Source organism: Camelus bactrianus, unplaced genomic scaffold (assembly GCF_048773025.1).
Source record: "Camelus bactrianus isolate YW-2024 breed Bactrian camel unplaced genomic scaffold, ASM4877302v1 HiC_scaffold_21, whole genome shotgun sequence".
NCBI classification, from domain to species: Eukaryota; Metazoa; Chordata; class Mammalia; order Artiodactyla; family Camelidae; genus Camelus; species Camelus bactrianus.
Window position 1 is genome coordinate 335,332 of NW_027413935.1, and position 9,063 is coordinate 344,394.

The following is a 9,063-nucleotide window of genomic DNA, read 5'->3' on the forward strand; positions in this document are numbered from 1 at the left end:
GCCGTCACTTCAGCAACGAACCGAAGCGCCGCCTGGTGGCATTTTCCACAGGCCGGCGCCAGCGCAGCCGCCTTGGGTCCGCACAGCCCCCTGCCGGCCGCAGCTCTTGCTGTCTCGCCGAGCCGACAAGCCTCGGCGGACAGGGGAGGGAGCCACGGCGCGAGTCGGAGGCCGGGCGGGGGTGTGCGCAGACTCTGTCCTCTGGGGACTGTGCGCATGCGCACCAGCGGGGCGGGACCCGCGGCCGCTGCGTGGGGGCGGGACCCGCGGCCGCTTCGTGGGGGCCGGCCCCGCCCAGGGGCACTGGTCCGGCTCAGCCAATCGCGAGCGCCGGGTACCTCTTGGCGCGGGCGATTTGAATGGTTCGCGGCCGCCTGAGGTGGCGGCAGGTGGGCACGCCGCTGCCCTTTTTGGAGCTTCTCTGAGATCGGGGTGGGGGGAACCCGCCCCTCATCCTTTCGCCGGATCCCCACCCTCCCCAGGCCGCGGGACTGGCAAAAAAAAAAAAAAAAAAAAAAAAAAAAACAAACCCAGCTGGGAAATTAAAACAACACTGACTTCAGGATAACGGTTACGTCTTTGGATGGAAAGAAGGGAATGGGATAAAGGAAAGGAGAAAAAGAAACTTCAAGCATTTGTATATGATTTGATTTCTTAAAAGAAAGATTTTTAAATGCTAACATTTTGCCACAATGCTTCAATGTTTTGAAGAAATAAAATGTTAATATGTAATTTTATTACATAAAAACCCAAAATTTAGTCATGCATATGCACACAGATATGCATATTTTATATGTAAACATAAAAAACATGATTCAATGAATAAAATGATAGAGATTTTCTTTATCATTGAGCTTTATTCTTTTCCTGAACTTACGGTTATTTCAGGTACTTCAGGGCTCCAGAGCTTGCCAGGAGACGCACATGTCCAAGAAGGCCAGTCCCCAGCAGGGAAGCAGGATGGAGCCCCAGGTGCAGGTAGGTCACGGCAGGATGGGGGTACTGGGGATGGTCGAAGGCAGGCAGGGAGGCTCGGGGTCAGGCAACGGGGAGGGAAGCACCGGGGTGTATGTGGGCCACAGGTAGGCCAAGGCAGGATGGAGTGAGGGGCGCTGTGTGGGACCCAAGTAGGAAGGGAGGGGAGGGGTGCTTCAGGAGCCAGGGTCGGGCTATCCCCTCCCCCCACCTCCTGCCACCTCCCAAAGCAGCAGCTGAGTCCCTCCTGAGCTCCCTGTGGGACAGGCCCAGCTTTGGCATCTGCGTCCTTGCCCAAACTTGCTACACGGCTCCCCTCATCTGGAGCCCCCGGCCCGCTTATCTTTCCCACCACAGACCGAATGCATCTTTGGACATGTGGCTGGCTCTGGGATGAAATGTTTCCAGGGCACTTCATTGGCACTCTTAACTCGCGTCATAACACACTGAATTGTTTTATAAGTACGTTTAGAAATAGCTCATTCACAAGAATATCAAACTTCCTCACTCTTGGTCAACATTGACAGATTGTCATTTATCTTAGCATGTTATACATACTCCAGTTAAGTATTTTTCCCCCTTTGTCTGTGATCGTCTACAGAGAAAACTGGTCTGCTATTAGCTTAGAGTCCATCTCTGCCTTTGCTCTTTTATTTTTCCTGAACTTCCCGTGTGGGATAATTTCTCATATTGCTTTCCCTGATCCTAACTTACTTATTATAATTAAGCGGGGTGTAGGAATAGGAATATAGTATAGTTATGAATGTACAATAACATATATTCCATTATTCTAAATTGATTTAAATGTACTTAAAAATTATAGTTCAAGATAGAGTGCCTCGTTTGGAAGGGAAGGGGTCTACACAATATTTGCTTTTATAAAGGGGGTATTGGGTCTGAAATGATAGCTATGGCCATAAGTTAGCAACGTTTGCTAGGAACTGGGTTGATGTTAACTCTGCTAGTTCTGATCCATAGATCACAGTCCTTTGTAGATCTATGTTCTATTGTAGACTTTGTGTGTTAGGTGCAGCATTTATCACATTTTATGTACCGCATTATACATATGATATTCAGTAGCTTACCCTTGTAAATGAAAAGATAAAAGGACTATAGATGGGTAGATTCTTAGTGAGTTGTTCCCCGCCCTCTCCCATTCCCACTAATTTGCTTAGAGATAGCCAATACAGACGATTCTTTAAACATGTGGATGAGGATAGAAACTCAATTCTTAACCATTACACAGTTTCAGGACTGAATTTAAATTAAATTTTAGGCTATCATTAGCAGTGTACCGCTATTCTCAGGTTTCTTTTATAGTCTCTTGTTTCGATGACCTTTTCGTATTTCGGTCTTTGCTTAATTTCATTCAGAGTTAGAAAATACGGTAATTTTTAACAACTCCTTGGTAATTCTGCAAATACAAAGGAAGTTTTAAAAAGGCAGATTTAAAAAGAAAAGAATTGATTTGATTCCAAAGCTGGTATTAACATATTTTAATGCAGAGGAAAGATAAGGAGCAAGATGAATCTTAAGGTTATAAGAGGCCCATCAAATTGACCTACATGAGCTCACAGAAGTTACAAGTTTCCTAGGGCCAAGGAACTGTTTCATGCCCTTGAAGGGTATATTAGTATTTCTACTTAAGTCATTACATTTTCAAACATTGGAACTGCTCAGATTTGGTTCACTGCACAAACCAATCACTTAGAATGTTAAAGAGCATGACTTTGGTCTCCTGGAGACAGCTCTTCTGTGACTGAGCTCTCGTTTGCACGGCCTGTCTACCTTCCCTGTTAATTTTTTTTCATGTTATTTTTTGTTTTTTTTTCCCCTTGTCAGCCTACATTGTGAATGCAACTGATAGAACAAACACCAACACCTAACACTGGAAATTCTCTCCTCTGGACTCATTTGAAACACATGCTGAGGTTCTCACTCGGCAAGTTTTATAAAATGTCAGAACGTTTTAGAGTTGGGAGTGATTGTTGGACTCATTATAATCACACAGGGAGCTTAAGAAAATACTAATGCCTCAGCCCCACCTTCAGAAATTCTGAATTAACTTGTCTGGGGAAGACTGCAGGCCCCTATGTTTTTAAAAAGTTTTCCAAGCAATTTGAATGTCCAGCCAATTGGAGAACCACTGGGCTAGTCCCATTCGATGAGATAAAAACAGAAATTCATATAGGATTGGACATAGCAAAGGGCACAAAACTTGACATCAGAATAGCTGAGAATAAACACTGACGGCGCCGGCCCTCCCCGCCCCGCAGAGGCCCGCGTGGCCTCCCTCCGCCGCGGGGACCCGGGGTGGCAGCCGCCGCAACCCCCGTCCTTCCCGCGCCCCGCGCCCCGCCGCCGCCGCCGCCGCCGCCGCCGCCGCCGCCAGCGCCGCCGCCGCCCCCACTCACCTCAGGGGCGCAACCGGCACAGCCGACCGTCGGCCTCGTTCCCGCCGAAGCGTCTCGGTGAGGTACTCCCTGCGCGGGCCGGTTCTTCCCTGGCGGTCGCAGTGGGTTCAGGGGTGGGGGGGCGGGGAACGGCCGTCACACGAGCAACGAACCGAAGCGCCGCCTGGTGGCATTTTCCACACGCCGGCGTTACCGCAGCCGCCTTGGGTCCGCACAGCCCCCTGCGGGCCGCAGCTCTTGCTGTCTCGCCGAGCCAACAAGCCTCCGCGGACAGGGGAGGGAGCCGCTGCGCGAGTCGGAGGCCGGGCGGGGGTGTGCGCAGACTCTTTCCTCTGGGGACTGCGCGCATGCGCGCCAGCGGGGCGGGACCCGCGGCCGCTCCGTGGGGGCGGGACACGCGGCCGCTGCGAGGGGACCGGCCCCGCCCAGGGGCGCTGGTCCGGCTCAGCCAATCGCGAGCGCCGGGTACCTCTTGGTGCGGGCCATTTGAATGGTTCGCGGCCGCCTGAGGTGAGGGCAGATGGGCAGCCCGCTGCCCTTTTGGGAGCTTCTCTGAGATCGGGAGGGGAACCCGCCCCTCATCCTTTCGCCGGAGCCCCACCCTCCCCAGGCCGCGGGAGTGGCAAAAAAAAAAAAAAAAAAAGCTGAGAAAGTAAAACAACACTGACTTCAGGATAACAGTTATGTCTTTGGATGGAAAGAAGGGAATGGGATAAAGGAAAGGTGAAAAAGAAACTTCAAGCATTTGCATATGATTTGATTTCTTAGAAGAAAGATTTTTAAATGCTAACATTTTGCCACAATGCTTCAATGTTTTAAAGAAATAAAATATTCATATGTAATTTTATTACATAGAAACGCAAAATATAGTCATGCATATGCACACAGATATGCATATTTTATATGTAAACATAAAAAACACTATTCCATGAATAAAATGATAGAGATTTTCTTTATCATTGAGCTTTATTCTTTTCCTGAACGTACGGTTATTTCAGGTACTTCAGGGCTCCTGAGCTTGCCAGGAGACGCACATGTCCAAGAAGGCCAGTCCCCAGCAGGGAAGCAGGATGGAGCCCCAGGTGCAGGTAGGTCACGGCAGGATGGGGGTACTGGTGATGGTCGAAGGCAGGCAGGTAGGCTCGGGGTCAGGCAACGGGGAGGGAAGCATCGGGGTGTATGTGGGGCACAGGTAGGCCAAGGCAGGATGGAGTGAGGGGTGCTGTGTGGGACCCAAATAGGAAGGGAGGGGAGGGGTGCTTCAGGAGCCAGGGTCGGGCTATCCCCTCCCCCCACCTCCTGCCACCTCCCAAAGCAGCAGCTGAGTCCCTCCTGAGCTCCCTGTCGGACAGGCCCAGCTTTGGCATCTGCGTCCTTGCCCCAACTTGCTACACGGCTCCCCTCATCTGGAGCCCCCGGCCCACTTTTCTTTCCCACCACAGACTGAATGCATCTTTGGACACGTGGCTGGCTCTGGGATGAAATGTTTCCAGGGCACTTCATTGGCACTCTTAACTCGTGTCATAACACACTGAATTGTTTTATAAGTACGTTTATAAATAGCTCATTCACAAGAATATCAAACTTCCTCACTCTTGGTCAACATTGACAGATTGTAATTTATCTTAGCATGTTATACATACTCCAGTCAAGTAATTTTCCCCCTTTGTCTGTGATCGTCTACAGAGAAAACTGGTCTGCTATTAGCTTAGAGTCCATCTCTGCCTTTGCTCTTTTATTTTTCCTGAACTTCCCGTGTGGGATAATTTCTCATATTGCTTTCCCTGATCCTAACTTACTTATTATAATTAAGCGGGGTGTAGGAATAGGAATATAGTATAGTTATGAATGTACAATAACATATATTCCATTATTCTAAATTGATTTAAATGTACTTAAAAATTATAGTTCAAGATAGAGTGCCTCGTTTGGAAGGGAAGGGGGTCTACACAATATTTGCTTTTATAAAGGGGGTATTGGGTCTGAAATGATAGCTATGGCCATAAGTTAGCAACGTTTGCTAGGAGCTGGGTTGATGTTAACTCTGCTAGTTCTGATCCATAGATCATAGTCCTTTGTAGATCTATGGTCTATTGTAGACTTTGTGTGTTAGGTGCAGCATTTATCACATTTTATGTACCGCATTATATATATGACATTCAGTAGCTTACCCTTCTAAATGAAAAGATAAAAGGACTATAGATGAGTAGATTCTTAGTGAGTTGTTCCCCGCCCTCTCCCATTCCCACTAATTTGCTTACAGATAGCCAATACAGACGATTCTTTAAACATGTGGATGAGGATAGAAACTCAATCCTTAACCATTACACATTTTCAGGACTGACTTTAAATTAAATTTTAGGCTATCAATAGCAATTTACCGCTATTCTCAGGTTTCTTTCACAGTCTGTTGTTTTGATGACCTTTTCGTACTTCGGTCTTTGCTTAATTTCATGCAGAGGTAGAAAATATGGTAATTTTTAACAACTCCTTGGTAATTCTGCAAATACAAAGGAAGTTTTAAAAAGGCAGATTTAAAAAGAAAAGAATTGATTTGATTCCAAAGCTGGTATTAACATATTTTAATGCAGAGGAAAGATAAGGAGCAAGATGAATCTTAAGGTTATAAGAGGCCAATCACATTGACCGACATGAGCTCACAGAAGTTACACGTTTCCTAGGGCCAAGGAACTGTTTCATGGCCTTGAAGGGTATATTAGTATTTCTACTTAAGTCATTACATTTTCAAACATTGGAACTGCTCAGATTTGGTTCACTGCACAAATCAATCACTTAGAATGTTAAAGAGCATGACTTTGGTCTCCTGGAGACAGCTCTTATGTGACTGAGCTCTCGTTTGCACGGCCTGTCTACCTTCCCTGTTAATTTTTTTTTCTTGTTTTTTTTTTTTTATTTGTTTGTTTTTTTTTTTCCCCTTGTCAGCCTACATTGTGAATGCAACTGATAGAACAAACACCAACACCTAACACTGGAAATTCTCTCCTCTGAACTCATTTGAAACACATGCTGAGTTTCTCAATCGGCAAGTTTTATGAAATGTCAGAACGTTTTAGAGTTGGGAGTGATTGTTGGACTCATTATAATCACACAGGGAGCTTAAGAAAATACTAATGCCTCAGCCCCACCTGCAGAAATTCTGAATTAACTTGTCTGGGGAAGACTGCAGGCCCTATGTTTTAAAAAGTTTTCCAAGCAATTTTAATGTCCAGCCAATTGGAGAACCACTGGGCTAGTCCCATTCGATGAGATAAAAACAGAAATTCATGTATGATTTGACATAGCAAAGGGCACAAAACTAGACATCAGAATAACTGAGAATAAACACTTACGGCGCCGGCCCTCCCCGCCCCGCAGAGGCCCGCGCGGCCTCTCTCCGCCGCGGGGACCCGGGGTGGCGGCCGTCGCAACCCCCGTCCTTCCCGCGCCCCGCGCCCCGCCGCCGCCGCCGCCGCCCCTCTCACTTCAGGGGCGCAACCGGCACAGCCGACCGTCGGCCTCGTTCCCGCCGAGGCGTCTCGGTGCGGTACTCCCTGCGCGGGCCGGTTCTTCCCTGGCGGTCGCAGGGGGTTCAGGGGTGGGGGGGGGGAACGGCCGTCACTTGAGCAACGAACCGAAGCGCCGCCTGGTGGCATTTTCCACAGGCCGGCGCCAGCGCAGCCGCCTTGGGTCCGCACAGCCCCCTGCCGGCCGCAGCTCTTGCTGTCTCGCCGAGCCGACAAGCCTCGGCGGACAGGGGAGGGAGCCACGGCGCGAGTCGGAGGCCGGGCGGGGGTGTGCGCAGACTCTGTCCTCTGGGGACTGTGCGCATGCGCAGCAGCGGGGCGGGACCCGCGGCCGCTGCGTGGGGGCGGGACCCGCGGCCGCTTCGTGGGGGCCGGCCCCGCCCAGGGGCACTGGTCCGGCTCAGCCAATCGCGAGCGCCGGGTACCTCTTGGCGCGGGCGATTTGAATGGTTCGCGGCCGCCTGAGGTGGCGGCAGGTGGGCACGCCGCTGCCCTTTTTGGAGCTTCTCTGAGATCGGGGTGGGGGGAACCCGCCCCTCATCCTTTCGCCGGATCCCCACCCTCCCCAGGCCGCGGGACTGGCAAAAAAAAAAAAAAAAAAAAAAAAAAAAAAAAAAAAAACAAACCCAGCTGGGAAATTAAAACAACACTGACTTCAGGATAACGGTTACGTCTTTGGATGGAAAGAAGGGAATGGGATAAAGGAAAGGAGAAAAAGAAACTTCAAGCATTTGTATATGATTTGATTTCTTAAAAGAAAGATTTTTAAATGCTAACATTTTGCCACAATGCTTCAATGTTTTGAAGAAATAAAATGTTAATATGTAATTTTATTACATAAAAACCCAAAATTTAGTCATGCATATGCACACAGATATGCATATTTTATATGTAAACATAAAAAACATGATTCAATGAATAAAATGATAGAGATTTTCTTTATCATTGAGCTTTATTCTTTTCCTGAACTTACGGTTATTTCAGGTACTTCAGGGCTCCAGAGCTTGCCAGGAGACGCACATGTCCAAGAAGGCCAGTCCCCAGCAGGGAAGCAGGATGGAGCCCCAGGTGCAGGTAGGTCACGGCAGGATGGGGGTACTGGGGATGGTCGAAGGCAGGCAGGGAGGCTCGGGGTCAGGCAACGGGGAGGGAAGCACCGGGGTGTATGTGGGCCACAGGTAGGCCAAGGCAGGATGGAGTGAGGGGCGCTGTGTGGGACCCAAGTAGGAAGGGAGGGGAGGGGTGCTTCAGGAGCCAGGGTCGGGCTATCCCCTCCCCCCACCTCCTGCCACCTCCCAAAGCAGCAGCTGAGTCCCTCCTGAGCTCCCTGTGGGACAGGCCCAGCTTTGGCATCTGCGTCCTTGCCCAAACTTGCTACACGGCTCCCCTCATCTGGAGCCCCCGGCCCGCTTATCTTTCCCACCACAGACCGAATGCATATTTGGACATGTGGCTGGCTCTGGGATGAAATGTTTCCAGGGCACTTCATTGGCACTCTTAACTCGTGCCATAACACACTGAATTGTTTTATAAGTACGTTTAGAAATAGCTTATTCACAAGAATATCAAACTTCCTCATTCTTGGTCAACATTGACAGATTGTAATTTATCTTAGCATGTTATACATACTCCAGTTAAGTATTTTTCCCCCTTTGTCTGTGATCGTCTACAGATAACACTGGTCTGCTATTAGCTTAGAGTCCATCTCTGCCTTTGCTCTTTCATTTTTCCTGAACTTCCCGTGTGGGATAATTTCTCATATTGCTTTCCCTGATCCTAACTTACTTATTATAATTAAGCGGGGTGTAGGAATAGGAATATAGTATAGTTATGAATGTACAATAACATATATTCCATTATTCTAAATTGATTTAAATGTACTTAAAAATTATAGTTGAAGATAGAGTGCCTCGTTTGGAAGGGAAGGGGGTCTACACAATATTTGCTTTTATAAAGGGGGTATTGGGTCTGAAATGATAGCTATGGCCATAAGTTAGCAACGTTTGCTAGGAACTGGGTTGATGTTAACTCTGCTAGTTCTGATCCATAGATCACAGTCCTTTGTAGATCTATGTTCTATTGTAGACTTTGTGTGTTAGGTGCAGCATTTATCACATTTTATGTACCGCATTATACATATGATATTCAGT